Source organism: Mus musculus, chromosome 12, assembly GCF_000001635.26.
Source record: "Mus musculus strain C57BL/6J chromosome 12, GRCm38.p6 C57BL/6J".
In the NCBI taxonomy this organism is placed as follows: Eukaryota; Metazoa; Chordata; class Mammalia; order Rodentia; family Muridae; genus Mus; species Mus musculus.
The window spans coordinates 28,909,763-28,929,585 of record NC_000078.6 but is presented as its reverse complement, the minus strand read 5'-3'; the positions used below and the strand labels follow the sequence as shown (position 1 = coordinate 28,929,585).

The following is a 19,823-nucleotide window of genomic DNA, read 5'->3' as shown; positions in this document are numbered from 1 at the left end:
AGGAGACAGTGGAAGTCACCAGAAAAAGAGCTAACTTCCAGCTAATGGGCAAACAGAGATGGCGAGCACATTCTTGGAAGTCAAGTCCGCCCACCTGGGGCCCGCCCACCTGGGGCCCGCCCACCTGCAGCCAAGTTAAGGGCCTCTGCACCAAGGGAGTAGCTACTTTACTAATGACTCTGTTAATTACTGGACCTTGGAACCATAATAGACTCATTAATTCATCTGAAGAAGGGACTGTCTTTAATTTTTCCTTGGGATTTAAATCACTTTCTATTTACACAGGACATCAAAACATTTGTATTCCCACTAAAGGCAAATATAGGGTTACACTCTACCAATAATACTAGACATAGTTTGGATCCTTTTCTTGGTGACAGAGTATTACACACAATGTTGTCACTGTTTTAATGTTATTCATTATGTTTATAATTTGCTTACTTCGTGCATCAAATGACAATTAGATTTATTGACAACATCTCAAATAAAAAATACTCTGAATATCCTGCTATTAAAAAGTAAAAATGAGAGGGGGTAGCAGAACACGGTCCAAGACTGGAGTTATGTGAGAATCCTGAATGCTTGTGAGAGAAGCAGAATATAAATTGCCTGATTACCTGAATAAAGTTGACTACTGCATGAGACTTTAGACCTCCTCCTCAGTTTTAGGCCCCGCTCTCCCATGTTCACACTGCCAACGAGAGTAAGAAACACCAAGCTAACTAAAATATACAGAGTGGGGATGCAAGTTAATAAAATCTGGAGATGAAATGGGGTGTATTGCAACAGGTATCAATGAAATTCAACAGATTATTTGAGCATACTTTGAAAAACTATATGGCAATATATTGGAATAAATGGGTAATTCCAAGACATATATGAACTACCAAAATTAAGTAAAAGGGCTATAAATAATGTATACAGATTTACAATAAGCAATGGGATTGAAACCATAATTAAAAAAAATACCTTCCAACTTAAAAAGACCAACATTGAATTAGTTGCCCAGTTATACCCAATATTCTAAAAAAATATCTCCAAAGCTCCTTGAATTACTCCATAATATTTTAAGAAGAACAGTACCAAGGTCATTTTATTAATTCAACATTCCCTAACACCAAACATGACAAGAATATAATAAAAGAGTAAGTTGTAGACCAGGTTCCCTGATGAACATGGATACAAAACATATTAATAAAATACTTGCAAACTAATTCAATAACACATTAAAAAGATCATACACAATGACCAGAGTAGTTTAATACCAGGGATGTAAAGATAGTTCAACATACACAAGACAATCAATGCAATTTAGCACATAAGTAGACTGAAAGACAGAAATCACATGATTATATCAGTAGATACAGAAAAGATCCTTGACAAATTTCAACATTCCTTCAAGATAAAAAAACCCTTGAAGAAATTTGTAGAGTGGACACACTTCAACACAATAAATTCTGTATGCAAGAAGTTACAGCGACCATTATACGAGAAAAACCAAAAACAACCTCTCCCCAAATCTGGAACAGGAAGAAGGAGTCCACTCTCCTGGTTCCTACTCAGCAAAGTGCTTAAAATCTCAGACTGAGCAATAAGGCAATTGAATGAAATAAAATGGATATAAATAGGAAAGAACCCAGTCAAACTATCCCTGTTCAATCTTGTCTTCCCTGACTTGTACAATAATCAGGTAAAATGTGTTTTTCTCATTGGTGTGCATTAGCAGTCATCAAGAAGCCCCTAAGCTTGTGTAATATGTCAGGAACTACACATGGGTAAACTAATTAGTGTTGAATATAGCCGAGGAAATGGTGATGTCTCTCTTGAAAGTTGAGTTATTCAAAAGCATCTCATGACTAGGTGACCAGGGCAAGCTGTCATTTGTAAGAATATGTCTTCCATTGTCCAGTCATTCATCATCACAGTGAGTAGATGCCCACCACTGTGCAGTTGTCCATCACAATGAGGATATCCTCTAGTGTGCAGTCTCTCATCACAGTGAGGATGTCCCCCAGTGTAAGTCACTGACCACCACAATGAGGAGATGTCCATGTACAGTCGCCAATCCCGCAGTGGAGAGATGTCCAACACTGTGCAGTCACCTATCATCATACTGAGAGATGGCCTCCAGTGTGCAGTTACCAGTCACACTATCACCTTTGGGAGCAGATACCTAATAGATGGCTATTGCTCATCCATAGTATGATAGGCACCCAATTGAGTGGGTTACCCATCACCATTGTGAGAAGATGCTCACCACTCTGGAAATACCATTGACTATCTTTATTGATTGCTTAATTTATCTTCCCAGAAAGATGGCCTTTGAACAAAAGTCTTCCATCTTCTCATTACACTGGCTTTTTAAAATCACCGTCCTTGCTGCTACACTTTGTCCTTCAGTTTAATTTGTTGAGAAGCAAACAGCTAGACTTGGGTCTAATAACAATCTCATAGGATCAAAAACATGATGTTATCCCTCTTGTCGTCAACTCTGCCTTCCAAGTTCCTGATCATGCCCAACAAACTACCTACCTACCACCACAGGTCTCAGTATCCATCCTTGAGTCACACACACCTCACATGGATTGGACGAAACTGTATTGGATTCTACACTTTCCTGGCATCGACATTCATGGGCATGGATTTAGAACTGATGTCTTATTATTTATACTTAATTGTTTTGTCCTCACAGAATAGGTTCCTTGTGTTTCTTACTTGTGACTGCATTCCATGTCCTGTGTGTATATGTGTGTGTGTATATATATGCATATATGTATGTATGTATATTATGTATGATGTGTGTAATATAATGTGTGTATGTTTGAGTTTGTGTGCATGTACACCAAGAAGGGAAGTGAGAACTTCTTCAATTGGAGGATAGAAGTCTTAAAAGTAACACTAAAAACTGGAAAATAATGAAACAAGTTTCAAAATTCCAAATGGAAGCGTAGCAAGATGGCTCAGAAAATAAAGGTTCTTGCTGCCAACCCTAATGAGCTAAATTCTATCCCTAGGACCTGCGTGGTGGAAAGAGAGAACCGACTTCTACAAGTTGTCCTCTGGCCTCCACATTGCAGGCTGTGGAATGCACATACACATACACATAGATATAGACACCAATAAATGTAAATAAATGATAAATCCCAAATGTAAAATGACCCCCAGTCTAGGTGTGTCTATAGATAAAGAATTAAGTTTCTAAATAGGAGAAACCCAAAGTTTGCCCTGTGGAGCTGGAGCTATGGAATCTGACTCAAGGCAGAAGGGAGTGCTCCCAGCACAAAGGGTAAGGAGGACAAACCAGAACAGCAGAGGAGGAGCTAGGAAGCTTTGTCTGGTGAAATCCATTTTCCCAGCAAGAAACTGAAGAAATCCCTGCTGGGCCTGAAAGCATTAAGAGGAAAGCTGGGGCCTGGGAGTTTAGACAGCTCACGAACAAACAAAGCCTATTGGCTCTACAGAAAGTAAATGCAAATATCACAATCCCTAAAAGGTTCCTGTGGAAGCAAAACTGGACTCCCAGCATTTCCACTGGACCCAGGTGTCCTAGCATGCTGCCTGCTGACAAGTCGCTGCTCAGGCACTGGAACAGAACCATAGCCCTACTCAGCCCTGTCACTGCCTGGCAGACTGCTGGCTACCCTTTCTGGGTATCAGCATACTCTCCCATAACACAAGGATAAAATGTACCATGTGCAGGTTTTGGAAAGAGATGCCAGGACTGTACAGAGCTCCTACAGGCAGCTCTTGCTCGTGGCACTATCTCCACAGCTACCATTTCTATTTGCACAGAATTTTAAAACAGCTAGCAGCTCTCGTGGCTGAACTTTAGGCCAGCATCTGCAACAACAGAGGTGTAGGGTTGACAAACATGAGAAGCAGCTACATGTGAACCTGGGTAGGATAGAAAGAGGAGGCAGAGGGGCTCAAGGCTGCATAGCTGGGGAAAAGCCAAGTCAACAGGAGCCAGCCTATGCTACAAAAAGAAAAAAAGATAGGGACCCTCTGGAGGATATTGGTTGGAAGACAGAGAAGTGAACCCCAGGATACAAAGCTAGACCAAGTGGACAGTGTGCCAAGGCTCCAAACCCTGCTTTTCATGTGTCGTGACCCAGGACACCGCACTGAATACTCTGAAGGGAGCTGAGTGTTTTCCCTGCCAGCTGGGCTGAGCTGCTATCTGCTGCTAGATAGTTGCTAGAGAACACCGAGAAGTAGCTACACACAACCAGGACATAGTTCCTTCACACCTCCATACAGACACCATAGCCCAGCCCCTCATAGAGGCCAGCTGGGCGGAACACAAAGATGCTGCTTTTGTCTGTGAGCAAGGCCCCAAGGAAGCATCCTAGATCAATGGCCCCACTCACTACTACTTTTCCTTGGAGCCCCTCCACTCATTTCTCCACTCAGAGCTGGGAGCCTCATATCACCTTGGTTAGAGCATACTCCAGAGGGATATGGTCTTCAAACAAAGCCCCAGAGGCAGGATCCCTGCTGCACAGTTCCACAACATGACCTTTGCCGAAGGCCTGGCCATCCCACACCTGATTTCCCAACAATGCTTCTTAAAGGGCAAAGAGAATTCAGTGCTAGAGAAGCCTGGCTTCCTCTACATAGTCTGTGGACCTTGAAGGGTGCTTCCGTCTTCCTGGATCACTGCACAGGCCCACCATCAGTGGGCTGTCAGCATAAGCGTGAGCTATTTCCCCCTCACTTATAATAACCTCATTCTACTATCTTCTTCCTGAAGTAGTTATGGCGTAATGATGTCATGTATTTAAGCTTGATAAACATAATTACTATCAACATTTAATTGATTCTTGATTACAATCAATTATATTTCTGAAACAATCAAGCATCCTACAATTAAAAATAATTGGTTCATTAGCACACGCCCTTACTTGACAATTACACAAATGCATTATTTATGTAATTAGACACATTTACAGTTCATTATTCCACATTTTATGCTATTGTTACAAAGCTACTAAACTCTTCAACTTACTTTTCAAACCTCCTTTGGCTAATACTGAGATGGAACAGTAAGTTGCTCCAAACAGATCCAGTAAGAAAGGGAAGTTACCTACCACAACACAAGCTATAAATCAGAAGCCTGAATAGTACATTGATTCCAAAATAATAATTAACCAATTTATCACCCTTACTTTCAGAGGAAGACGTGAGGACCCATATTTGTGTGCATCCAATTGTGTGCTTTACAAGTTAAGCTGATCTTGATTGAGGTGAAAATATTCATAGAGTTGAACAGGAATGTTAAAAAAGCAAGCAACCATGGGACCCATGAGAGGTAGCTCTGATTCAAATGGAACAAAGTCTGTGTATGACTCTCCTCCCCTCCATTGTCTAACAGAAAGGCTTAGCCTATTAAATGACCACTCAGTAGTTTTAAAAAACCAAAGCTTAATGGCTGGCTGCTCTCCTTAGTCCTTCTGTCACCTGTTTGCCCCTCACTCTCAGAATGCCGGTGTTTCCTTCCAAGGCACATATTTCTTACTTCAGTGGAGCATCCTGTCTAATGGTGACACTGGTGTCTCCTTCCATGGCTCCCAGGACTAATCTTTCCCAATCGTGGCACGACCTGTGCAGCTTCCTTGTTCCCCTCAGTCACTAGAGACCAGAAATCAGAACTCATCAATCCAGGCTGGAGCTGAGAATGGAGACCAGAGCCAGGAGCAAACCTGAGCCTGAGTAGCTCCATGAAAGAGAGGGAGCATCCCACTCATACACTAGATGTGCTGGAGCTGATGAGGCAAGAGCTAAGGGACTAGCCCAAGCTGGGAAAGCTGGGGTCTCCTCCAGGATCTCAGTGCCCAGGAACCAGGGCAGAGACGGAGCTGGATCCAGACTTCCTCAGCAGGTGCATAGGAGGTGAGTAAGGAGGTAACAGTTCTGTGCAAGGACTTCTTAAGCAGGGCACGATGCCACACATTTTGAGCACAGCAAGATGCCACACTGTGTGCAGAAAGCCCGCTGCATCAGTCAGTGTACCCACCTTTCTGTGGAGTTGAGGCCAACACCACACTGAAGGAAAGGTCTGGTAGAGAACCAAAGTGTAGAAGAGAAAAAGAAACAGAGGAAGGGAGAGAGGGAGGGAGGGAGGGAGGGAGGGAGGGAGGGAGGGAGGGAGGGAGGGAGGGAGGGAGGGAGGAGAAAGGAGACCTGAAGCCAATGAAGAATACCTATATTGGTCAATCTATGCTTTCACCTCCACCAGAAATACCCAGCAAGATGTTTGAAGATCATGAACAGTCTAAGTAAGTGACTCTTTTGAGAGAGAAATGGATTTGGCAGCCAGACAATGGCCTCCCCAGAAGTTTCCTTCCAAGGAGAGAGGATGTCCTATGGCAGCAAAACCATCTAACAAGATGGGGGAACCTGAGGAAAAGGAGCAACAGACCTAACTGTGAACTCTAGAGAAACTGGAAATTCATATCGCTGTTGCAAACGTGAAGACTGAATTAATTTTCCTGAAAGCATGGCATAGAAACATCAGAGAGGTGTGAAGGAAGACCTGGGATACTGAGGGCCACCCAGAACATTCTGCAGTGAGCCACACCAAGAACAAAGAAGTGAGCTGATGAAATGTTTTAGAGAAAAGCACAAAACATTAGACTAAGCACACAAAACCCCTGAAGGTATAAGAAGTCGTCTCATACTTAACATACTCTATGGTGAAATGTCACTGTTTCAGGGATAATAATGATCCAGCCATCACTGGAATGCTGGGTCGCTGCAAACATGCATAAAATATTAATACAGAAAGATCTGCATCGTATATTAGGAAGCCATGGGCAGCACTCAGGGTACAGGGTGTCGGTTATGAAACAGTGAGAATGAGCGTGGCACATTGGCTGAGAGATGCAGGAAAGCCTTCTGGGAGGATGCATGGGGAAGCAAGCCCTCAGACTCTGAGGTGCGAGCTGAAGCAGGACAGGATGAAAGAGACACTTCCATCCATCACTTATTCTTAAAATATTAACTATCCGAAAGTCATCCATTTCAAAGTTACATTAAATAACAAGCGTTGCAGCAACAAAATCCATTTTCCTTTTGGCTCAGGAGCTTACCTGAGTACTCTGTTCAGGGCCACTGTCACCTCATGCTGGGACACACCACCCTCTGCAGCAACAGTGGCTGCCAAGCTACACCCACACTAGGCACAAGTGAACATCAGGAAGCCTCCATTCCAGGCTCATCAAAATTTAAGAAAATATGAGTAGCTTTTCTGCAGAAAGTCATAAAATACATTGAATGTGTTTTAAAAAATAAAAAAAATAAGGTGTATGCCAAAGGAAGCATTTTAATGTGGAAAAATTAAAGAACAGAGACATCCTTTGACAGACAATAATGGAGAATCCCTTGTCACTAGATGCACATGTATGCATGCACACACCACACACCACATATACACACATATGTAGTGTATACACCACATGGAATAGACAAGAGGTCCTCAAGACCCACCTGAAAGGACACTGGATGGAAATTGGAATCCAAATGAAGAAATAAGAAATGACAGCAAAAGTAACCACGTTGATAAAAACAGACGCACAGTGTGTATAGTCTGTTCTTAGCTCTTCTCTAATTTGAAATCAAGGACCAAATAAATAAGTACTGTGAAACTGCACCAATAGGCTTTCCTACTAAGGATATGATTTACAGAGGGCTGCAGAGATGGCTGCAGAGTAGATAAAGCACTGGTCACTAAAGGGTGAGGACCCGAGTCAGATTCCCAGAGCCACCTGAGGCTGGTTGCAGAGGTATAGCATCTAATCCCAGTGCTCTTATGGAGAGACGGGAGGCGGGCACAGTAGAATCCACAGAAGATCTCAAGCCAAACAGCCTGGCATACTCAACAACAAGCAACAAAGACCATGTCTCAAAGAAGGTGGAAAGTGAAGACCCGGGGTTATCTACAAAACCTTCCACCCAAAACTTGTCCTGCCTACAAGATGTACAGAGATAAAGATGAAGCAGAGATTGAGGGGACACGATCCCCTTCAAACCCATCCCATGGGAGAGAGCCAAACCCTGACACTGCTAATGATACTCTGCTATGTTTGCAGACAGTAGCCTAGCATAACTGTACTCTGAGAGGCTTCATCCAGCAGCTGACTGAAACAAATTCAGACACCCACAGCCAAACATTAGGTGGAGCTTGGAGAGTCTTGTGGAACAGTGAGAGAAAGGATTGATGAAGACTGAGGGGTCAAGGACACGTCAAGAAGACCTACAGAGTCAACTAACCTAGGCCCATAGGAACTCACAGACACTGAACCACCAACCAAAAAGCATGCATGGGCAGGACCTAAGCCCCCTACACATATGTAGCAGATGAGCACCTTGGTTTTCATATGGGTCCCCTAATAACCGGAGCAGGGGTCAACTCTGACTCTGTTGCCTGCCTGTGGACCCCTTACCACTAGCTGGGCTGCTTTGTCTGACCTCAGTGAGAGAGGATGCACCTAGTCCAGCTGTGACTTGATGTGCCAGGGTGGGGTGGTACCCATGGCAGGAGGCTTCCCTTCTCAGAGGAGAAGAAGGGGAGATGGGGGAAGGCATGATATGAGGGTGAGAATGGGAGGAGAGGGGGGCTATGATTGGGATATAAAGCAAAGAAAGAAGAAAGGAAGGAAGGAAGGAAGGAAGGAAGGAAGGAAGGAAGGAAGGAAGGAAGGAAGGAAGGCAGGAAGAGCAAGCTGATGTTGTCTTCTGACCTCCTGGTGCACACATGGCACACAGATGCCTGTGCTGATATGTATCCACAAACACACACACACATACATACATAAGCCTATACACACACAACCATAAACATATATACACACATAAAACAACACACACACACAGAAGAGAGAGAACATGAGAAAGAAAAAGTTTTTAAATATTTAACTTACAAAATAACAGCACAAAAGAAGGGAATTTGAATATTATGTAGCAACAAAAAATTTTGTATACTAATGAAGTTAATTTTCATCAGTATGACACTAATAACTAAAAATACAGCTTATATAAAATATACAAATATCCATAGAAAATGGAAAACATAAGCATGTCCTCCAATTGGTAAATGGATAAATATTGTATGTCCATACAATGGAATATTATTTGGCAATAAAAAGGGATGAAGAACAAAAAAGGGCATGAAGTTGGAGGGCCAGGGAGTTAGGGATGCTCTAAGAGGCATTAGAGCAGAGGTTCTCAACTTTCCTAAGAGCACAGTTCCTCAGGTTGCAGTGATGCCTAACTATAAAATGATTTTTGTTGCTACCTTAAAACTGTAATTTTGCTACTCTTATAAGTCATAATGTCAAATATGTTTTTCTTATTTGTCTTTAGGCAATCTCTGTAAAAGGGTCATTCAACCCTCCAAAGGGGTCACAGCTGAAAACTGGGCGGGGGAGGGGAAGGAGTGGAGGTTAAACATGGTCAAAGTAAAATACATTGACAAAGTTCCCAAAGAATAAAAATATGTCTAAGGAAATGAAGTATTGATAAAAACTACAACATGGATGAAGCTTAAAACACTGCTAACTCTAAAAAAGCAGCTGCAAAGGATCGTTTATTGATTATTCCATTTATAAGGAATGTCCAGAATAGTTAAAACCATGGGAAAAGAATGTAGACTGGTCATTAACAGTAGGTGAGAGAAGAAAGTGGTAAGGAGTCCTGTGTCCTTTCTGAAATTCATTTAAAAAAAAGTATATTCAAAAATCCTTGGTGATGGCTGTGCAGCCCTGAATACACACACACACACATATACACTCATCCTTTACAGAGTAAATTATATAACATATAACTTTAATCTCAATAAAGCTGTTTCTTAAAATCACGCACCACAACTCATGCTTATAGCTCCAGCACCCAGGAGGTGGAGACAAGAGGATCAGGAGTTTAAGACCAGCCTCAGCTACACAGCAAGTTCATGGCCATCCTAGGCTACATAAAACCTTATCTCAAGAAAAAAAAAAAAAAGAACAAAGAAAGTTGTTGCTTACATAAAAGAGAGTGTGTGTGCATTCTAAACAACTGAAGTGTCAATTAATGAGATATCAAATTAAAGAGATAGAGAGATAGTTCAGCAGATAAGAGCACTTGTTTTTCAGAGGAGCTGGCTCAGTTCTTGCCACACACAGAGTGGATCACAACTATTTCTAACTCCAGTTTCTGGGAATCCAATGCCCTCTCTAGCCTCTGTGGGCACTTCCTACACATGGTACATAGACATACATGTAGGCAAACACTCCTATACCTGAAAACTAAAACAGTACATCTTTAAGGTATCAAATTGATATAAAACTGGATGAGGCTTCACTCAGAAGTAACCTAAGAGATCACTGACATTTCTTAGGGTTAGCGGCATCTTTGGAGATATCAGGAGATGCTAATAACACAGCAGGAAGACCTGAAAATTTATAATGAAGGGAAGTTGGGAAGCCAGACCACAAGACAAGAGAGAACAGATAGCCTTAGTGCTGGACAGAAGATGACAACTGCACAAAGTCACACACCAAGATCCCAAGGTCAACAGAAAAGAGGTGCTGTTATCACGCTAGAAGATAGACTGGAAGAGTTCCTCCCTTAAAAGACAAAACAAATGAAAAAACAACAACAACATAAATTACAAAATGTAATGGACCCCTACCACAACAGTAAAGATTGGTAACAAGATTCAAACATCTAAATAGAACATTGGCGAGACTTAGCTCTGAGCTTATGCTTCTTTCAAAACTCCAGTTTCAGAGACAAAGTTTGGAGCTGAGACAAAAGGATGGACCATCTAGAGATTGCCATATCCAGGGATCCATCCCATAATCAGCCTCCAAAGGCTGACACTATTGCACACACTAGCAAGATTTTGCTGAAAGGACCCAGATAGAGTTGTCTTTTGTGAGACTATGCCGGGGCCTAGCAAACACAAAAGTGGATGCTCACAGTCAGCTATTGGATGGATCACAGGGCCCCCAATGGAGGAGCTAGAGAAAGTACCCAAGGAGCTAAAGGGATCTGCAACCCTATAGGTGGAACAACAATATGAACTAACCAGTACCCCAGAGCTCTTGTCTATAGCTGCATATGTATCAAAAGATGGCCTAGTCGGCCATCACTAGAAAGAGAGGCCCATTGGACTTGCAAACTTTATATGCCCCAGTACAGGGGAACACCAGGGCCAAAAAGTGGGAGTGGGTGGGTAGGGGTGTGGGGGGCAGGGTATGGGGGACTTTTGGGATAGCATTGGAAATGTAAATGAGGAAAATACCTAATTAAAAAAAAGGGGGGGGGAACTCCAGTCAGTGCTGAATCCTTATCCCTAAGTGGGTCGTCTACACCACATGATCCATGAGCTCTAAGGCTCATGGATCATCACAGAGGTTGTGGAAAGGATGGAGAGCCAGAGGAAGGGTTGGAGTATTGAAGACTGTGGTCTTCTGGGTATGGCATGGCACTGCACTCTTAAAACTCAACAGCAGCTGTGATTACTGGCAAAAGACTTATGTAAATCTGGGGTTGCTCGTGTTCTGTCACAGAGGGGACAGGTCTTGTGAGACCCCCACAACCTGAGAATTTACATGCAGTTCATGGTTGCCAGGAGAGAGGGAGGGAGACAATTTGTTCAGTGGTGTGGCCAGTGGTAAGGTGGCCAGTGCTCCTGTGAGTAAGCACTCACCCATGCCCCTAGAAGCAGCATCAACTACATTCATTGGATCACACACAAAGTAAAAGGGAGGCTTGGGAACAGAGAGGGGACCAACGGCAGGACAAGAGGTAGTGATGGGTTGCATATAATCAAAATGTATCATGCATACATTATATGTGTGTATAAAATAGTCATTATAAAGTCAGTTGTAAGAGATGCAAAAAACAAGCAAGCAGACAAACAAACAAAAAAACAGCACTTTAAAAAAAAAAAACCAATCTGGGCTGGCGAGATGGCTCAGCAGGTAAGAGCACTGGCTGTTCTTCCAGAGGTCCTGAGTTCAATTCCCAGCAGCCACATGGTGGCTCACAGCCATCTGTAATGGGATCCGATGCCCTCTTCTGGTGTGTCTGAAGACCGCTACAGTGTACTCGTATACATTAAATAAATAAATAAATCTTAAAACAAAACAAAACTGCTAATCATGTTGGTTCACACTTAAAAAAAAAAAACCAATCAGGGAAACAACACTTCCATTTGACAAATAATTGTCAGTCTGGCCTCAGTTTCCCTTCTACTACTTCAAAGACTTGAAAACAAGGAGAAAGTATCAGAGCTAAAAGGTGAGAGGAGTCTGGTGAGGATCCAGTATTGATGGTATAGCAGGAGCCAGAGACTTCGACCCAGAGCAATGACTCATTGCAAGTAAAGTTGTTTGGGCAAAAGGGTATTCTGTGTGGCATACTACGACACACCTCAGCTTCCAAGGTGAGATTTGTTTTGTTTTGTTTTGTTTTCGGGGATGTTGCAAAGGTGAAGGGTGGGGAGAGGAGATGAGTGGAATTGTGGTACATGATATAAAATTCACAAAGAATCAATAAAAAAGTCTTTTTAAAAAGAAAAGAAGAAGTTTTGTGTGGGTATGGCTCTCACCTATAATCCCAACACTCAGGAGATTTGAGGCAGGAAGATAGTTGCCAGTTGATGGCCAGCCTGGGCTACGCCTAAAAGCAAGAAGTATGTGGACAGCCTCAAAGCTCTATGCCTGGCTGAGATTTCAGAATTGGCAATCTCATCTCTGTCTTCAACATGAATGAAAACCCCTAAAGAGAAAAAGTGGTATTAAAGCCACTTGATCAAACAAACCTAAGTACTCATCAATTAGATAGTTTGGACATGGAATCTTGGATGATAACCCGATGACACACTTCCCGTGAAGAAGTAGAAGCCTTCATGACAATATGATGTGGAAATGGTAGAGCCAAAGGAAAAGGTGAAAGAAAATAAATGTACCAATTTCCTCAATTTAGATAGAAAAAAATCAATACATATGCTTCATTCTTGATGCAGGCATCCAGACAATGTATGCTTTCTCTTCTCTAGGAAAATGAGTCACCATAATTGAATCAATAAGCAATAAACAAAAAGCCATGTATGGAATTGGGAATGGCATTCAAGAATTAATGCTCTCAAGTTCCCAGCATTTGGGGGCTGGTTTTCAAACTGTCACGGAACAAGTAATGTTCGTGCTGCATTTCCAAAGAATGCATGAAGAAGGACAGCTCCTGGATCCTGTATTCCCCAAGCTGCGATATCCTAGAGACCTGGGTAAGGATGGATGAAAAGATATATGCGCCAAGTTTGATGGCTATAGATGCTGACACTGCATATGGAATTATAACACACATGAAATTCTGTGCTTAGCCATCTCAAGGAAAATACGCACACTGGAACAAGGCAAACCCAACCCCAGAAGGAATAGAATGCTTTGGGGATGAGAAGGCAAAATCGTCTCATGTGCTGGGAAGGCATTGACAGACACTTGCCCATAAAGAGACACTTCTCAGCACAATGAAGTACGTACTTAAACCACCAAGCCAGCAGCCAAGGTTTAAACACAACTGCCTGGTGGTAAATCCAATGTCATTGTCACTGGAAATCTTAGGGGAGCAGGAAGCATTGTGTTTAGCCAGCATCCTTTCAGCTCATTGAGGTAAAAGGAGGGGGATGGATGAACAAATGGATAGATGCATTTGTAGGTACATATAGCTACATAACTGTATATGTGATTATTGGGAAAGAGGGGAAATTGACATTTCTCAAACATAAAATATTACCTACTTGGAAAAGAAAAACAATCTTAAAATACATCTTTAAAAGGTTTTTCTTATTCCCTTTATCTTTTGAGGTTATAATTATATCATTACCCTTCTTCCTCACTCCTCCCTCCAAAACCTTCCCATACACTGCTCCTTACTTTCTCTGAAATCCATAGCCTTCTGTTTCATTAATTGTTATTACATGCATATAGAAAACACTTATTTTGAAAATCCACTAATATAAATTTGAAAAGGCACACTCCCCCTGGGAGCCCACCTTAACAGTCAGCAGTGAGAGAGACTATTCGGATCAGTCATACTGTCTGTGGAGGCTGACCTTAGAAGACACTGTCAGGCTCTGGTTCCAAGAACCAGGTCCTCACAGGACTTGCAACAAGAGAACTCAGCAAAGGGGGACCACAGTGTCCACACCAACAGATCACTGTAAAGGAGATGTGTGCTCCTGCCAAACTAATTTATAAATTAGAAACAACACAGGCAATGCTTTAATATAATTTTTTAAGTGAAATTGATCACAAAGGCCATCTCAAAGAACAAAGAGCACAGACAAGGGAATTTAGAAAGAACAGAAACATATGACATGCTTCCTGCTGAAATAAAGCTGCTATTTGGAAAGTAGGGGAAGACAACCAGGGGAAAACACACAGCACAATTCTAGGTCAGGATAGAGCCCTGGATGTAGCTGGAGGTCTAGGAGCCATGAGCACAAGGCAAGCTGTGGCCCTTGATCTGAGAAGGTACCCACAGTGCCCATGGTTCTTACCCCACAGTGTCTGTGTGATGGCCTGCTGGCTTCTTGTCATCTCTTGCTTGGCCAGTAGAGAAGAATGGTAATAAACTATGTCATACAGGGATATAAGAAGGATAAACGGGAGCTACATGTAAGGCCCTTTTAATAGGCCTGGACACAGATTAGCCTGTAGAGGACATTAAATAAAACAGATGCATGTGGGTATTGTGGCTCATACATATAATCCCAGCCCTTAGGGAGCTAAGGAATTAGGATAGCAGGAAGTTCTAGGCCAGCCTTGAAAAATTAATCAACTAGGTGAGGTAACCCAATCACAAAAGAACACACATGCTATGCACTCACTGATAAGTAGATATTAGCCCAGAAGCTCAGAATACCTAAGATACACTTCACATACCACAGAAGAAGGAAAATCAAAGTGTGGATACTTCAGTCGTTCAGAAGGGGGAACAAAATACCCAGGGCAGGAGATACAGAGACAAAGTGTGGAGCAGAGACTGAAGGAAAGGCCATCCAGAGACTGCTCTACCCAGGGATTCATCCCATATACAGTCGCCAAACCCAGACATTATTGTGGATGCCAACAAGTGCTTGCTGACAGGAGCCTGATATAACTGTCTCCTGAGAGGCTCTGCCAGAGCCTGACAAATACAGAGGTGGATGCTCTCAGCCAACCATTGGACTGAGCACAGGGTACCCAATAGAGGAGTTAGAGAAAGAACTGAAGGAGCTGAAGGGGTTTGCAGCCCATAGGAGAACAACAATATCAACCAACCAGACCTTCAGAACTCCCAGGGACTAAACCACCAACCAAGAAGCACACATGGAAGGACCCATGACTCCAGTTGAATATGTAACAGAGGATGACCTTTTTGGTCATCAGTGGGAGGAGAGGCCCTTGGTCCTGTGAGGGCTCGATGCCCCAGTATAGGGTAATGCCAGGACCAGGAATTGGGATTGGGTGAGTTGGTGAGCTGGGGGGGGGGGGAGGAGGGGATCGGGGGTTTTTGGAGGGGAAACCAGGAAAGGGGATAACATTTGAAATGTAAATTAAGAAAATATCTAATAAAAAATTAATCAATTAGCTAAAACAGGTACATTTCATTTAAAATTTTAATTAATTGGGAGGACATCTAACAAGCTGTGTGTGCTTGGCCACACACCCACTGATGGGATGAAGGACTTCAAAGGGCTATCACAAAACATAACTTCTAAGTAATGGTCAGAGAAGATAGGGAGGCATAGTCCTGGGTGAATGGTGTGTGTTTTAATGCAACAGAAAGAAAGGAGATGAAGCAATATCAAGTATGAAATGCTGGGAAATTGGGAGAATCAGCACTCTTTAATTTCTTATTTTCACACTCTGTGTGATCATGTGTACACCTGAGTGCATGTTTTTGCACCCAAGTCTTCTGCAAAGGCATTAAGTGCCCCTAACCACTGAGCCATCTCGCTAGGAAGCATCAGCACTTCTTAAAGCAGAGACCTCAGAAAGACAATGAGAGAGCCCTGTGTGTGTGTGTGTGTGTGTGTGTGTGTGTGTGTGTGTGTGTGTGTGTGTTTGTGTGTGTGTAAGAGAGAGAGAGAGAGTTCCCCAATGTACATGTGTGCAGCTGAAACATAGACATGCACATAGAGGCCAGAGGCCAACCTCATGTGTGTTTCCCCAGGCTCTGTGCACTTTGTTTATTTGCCAATTAGGTTAGGCTGACTGGCCAACAAGCCCCGGGGGTCCACATGTCTCCACCTCTCCAGTACAGACATCATACGAGTGTGTCAACACAGATTTTCACAGGGGGTTCAGAGGCAGAACTCCCTCACACTTACACAGTAATCACCTCACCAACTGAGATACCCCCGAGCCCCCATAATTATGTTGAACCTGATAGGGGATAGAGGGGATAGCACCTATCTAAAAGATAAAATAGGCAGGTTAAAGACAAAAGGAACTTCTAGCATGAGATTAGGGTCACCTACATTCTCTGGGTTTTGTCTTACAGGAATCTACAGAAAAGCCAAGCAAACTGACACACCATTAGAGAAATGTCCTTTTTTTTTTTTTTTGCATTAAAATATACCATTTCTACAGAACAGCATCTGCTTGCTTCCATGACTGACCGTATGTTCTCTGCAAGAAGAGTGGCCCGGGGGGGTGGGGTGGAAGGGGGCAGGAGATGCACACAGGCACTGGTGAACTGGGAACGCCACTCCACTTGCCTCTGTATGAGCCACGGCTTCAAAGACAGCTGCAATGGGATCAAATCAAACAGCACAGCGGCACCACGGGAAGCCCTGCCCCCACCGTACCACTAGCTTACTGCTATCATTTGCAGGAAATATGAGGCACTAAAACTCTGACACCAAGTCCCTTAGAAAAAAATTGCAACGGGAAGAAGGAACGGCACAACATGAATCCAGCCTCTCAAACGGGTCGGCCAAGCCTTGACAATTGATCTAGTGCGCCATGATTTATCCCAGGGAGACACTGACCCTCGAGTCAAGTAGAGCCCCAGACAATCTAAGAGTGCCAGGCGGGCTGCATTATGGAGCGCCATTTGGGCTGCATTACGCAGCCAGCACCGCAAAGGCAGAGTGTGCCCTTGGCAAGGACTTGAAGACGAGTGGAGATGGCTTGCCACAGCCACTGTCACAATGTCTATCTATCAGTAAAACAGAGGAGTAGGAAGAGCAGGATTCTGGTGCCTTCTGCACACTGAGCTACCTGCAGCTCTGACGCTGCCGTACACCCCATGTAGTAGTTTCCCCCACACCCAGCGGTACCCATCAAGTAGTCCCCTTGTCCTCATTGCACAGGAAAGGACAGGAAATCTCCTCAGCTGACAACTTGCTTCAGGGACTGTGTCACAGTGTCTAGGCTCAGTAATTCGCATATACAGAGCCAGCCAAAGCCTAGGGTCCTAGCAGAATGGAAAGGGCCATGCACCTTGGGTGACCTCCAGTCACCCATGAAGGTGACTCCTGACCACACATGCCCTGACTAGCCCTTTGGACTTGCTAGACATCTCCACCATTCAATGGGCCCCTGGGTTCTTAAGGGCTCTATTGATGTCTGTTATGATATCAGTGATCCACAGCATGGAAATGAGTCAGCAGAGTTGTGGGACTCCATGCCACACACTGAACATAAAACATGGGGGTCCTGGGTTTCAGTGTGCCAGGCACCATCCCCGTGGGTGAAGAGGTGTTCTTAATGGTACATGGGAAACCAGAGAAGGAAGGGCAATGTGCCCTAATGGCGGGAACAGCTTGAGAGCAGAGGACCCAAGCTCTTCTCAACTCTTCCACTCTCTACTTATCAGTGGATCCCGACAAGCTCGAGTCGTTTATCTTTTCTGATTTCCTTCCATAAAATGTGGCTGTGACTCCCTGCTCAGCCCCCTCTGCCTCTTCTCACACAGGAGGTGGTGCCGGCTGGAGAGGAAAGTTGCTGATTGTATGTAGACCAGGGCTCTGACTGTCAGGGCAGACATGGTGGATGGCTTGGGATGTTCTTCACAAAGTGAAGGGTGCCGGGCGTGGTGGCGCACGCCTTTAATCCCAGAACTCAGGAGGCAGAGGAAGGCGGATTTCTGAGTTCGAGGCCAGCCTGGTGTACAGAGTGAGTTCTAGGACAGCCAGGGCTATAAAGAGAAACCCTGTCTCAAAAACAACAACAACAACAACAAAAAAAAAAAAAAAAGAAAGAAAGAAAGAAAGAAAAAGAAAAAAAGAAAAATAAAAGAAAGAAAGAAAGAAAGAAAGAAAGAAAGAAAGAAAGAAAGAAAGAAAGAAAGAAAGAAAGAAAGAAAGAAAGTGAAGGATGCTTCCAGAACTCTGATGCTCTGTCAGAGCAGGTAGCACAGGAAACAGGGTGACCACCTCGAGGCCCCTGTGGAAAGACAACCTGCTCCCATCTCTGTCCCTTTGCTATTCAAATCTACAAGTTAACCATTCTGTAAACTGTGCATAGTATAGCCTGGCCTCCTCATTGGATTATGGGAAAGTGGACCTGACGAAACAGAGACCTGAAGAGGCTGAAGGAAGAACTGTTTTCCTAGAGAATTCCACTGACCCCAACCCAACACACACACACACACACACACACACACACACACCATGCCGCTCACAGGACAGATCAGCAGAGCCCCAAGCACCACCATGCACTGCTGTCTGTGGCCAGGATTTACCAGAAGCCGTTGTCTCCTCCTTTATGACAGAAACAGTGCCAGAAGCTGCAGTCGTAGCTCAGTGTGGCCCTGAGGCTGCCGCAGAGTGTCACGCCTGTGCCACCATTCCAGATGGCTAACAGACGTGGCCTCCACAGGCAGGGGCCAGCTTACCAAACTACCCAACATCCTGAACAAAGTGCACTGGGCTTCCTCCCAGGACGGAGCCGAGGACTGCTGGGTCATAAAGCCATCCTTAGACACAGCAGCTCTGTCATAGTCAGGGACACTTACAGGGAGGGGAAACAGCTTCACAAAGAAGTGTGCCAGCCACTGCTGATCTTTGTCCGTCTCTGTGACAGATGCTGAAGTGCCAGCTAGTCAAAACGATGCTTTGGGGCTGACAGCTGCCACTGTGCCCATTACTGCTATCCCATACACGTGTGAGCACATTCACACAGACATGTGCATAGCATGGAATGTGTACACTCTGTAACCCATCTTCTCTAGGCATTCTCTTTAGAGCCCATGTTTCTTCTTAACTGTGGTCACTTTACCTCCCTACAGAATGAGCTTCGCATCTGTATCTTCCCATCTGCATCTGTATCTTCCCATCTGCATCTACCGGACAGGCATCTCTCCCAGGAGGAAGAGTACTAGTTCCAAGGAGTGGTACTACGTGCTGCTCGGAAAGGCCAAACCATCTGCTCGCCTCTCATCCACAGAGACTGTATGGGCTGCCAGATGTTACACTGTCCCTGAATGTCCTCCCTGCTGAACAGCCACAGGCAGAACCAGAGAAGAGATGCCCTGTGGAGTTGAAAGGCTGGTGGCGTGGAGCAGCACCCACAATGAAGATACCCAGGTGCAGCTCAGAGCCAGGCCTGCTGGGCAGTTCTCAGTGCCATGCTCTACTGTCCAGGGACCGAGCCACCATGCACCTCCAAGGTTTGCAGTTCTCAGCCTCCAAGGAAAGACAGATCCATCCCATAATTAGTCATCAAACACAGACACTATTGCACATGCCAGCAAGATTTTGCTGAAAGGACCTTGATATAGCTGTCTCGTGTGAAGCTATTCCAGTGCCTGGCAAATACAGAAGTGGATGCTCACAGTCATCTATT

General features: G+C 44.0%; 1 long non-coding RNA gene across 1 annotated transcript in view; it reads right to left on the bottom strand.

Annotated features, from left to right (window-relative positions):
* Gm31508 (predicted gene, 31508) overlaps positions 1-19,357 on the bottom strand; it is a 131,646-nt gene extending 112,289 nt beyond the window's left edge. Inside the window, exon 1 of the long non-coding RNA NR_154989.1 lies at positions 19,257-19,357. This is a non-coding gene — a long non-coding RNA (predicted gene, 31508). The remainder of the gene's footprint in view (positions 1-19,256) is intronic.
* Positions 19,358-19,823: the final 466 nt, after the last annotated feature.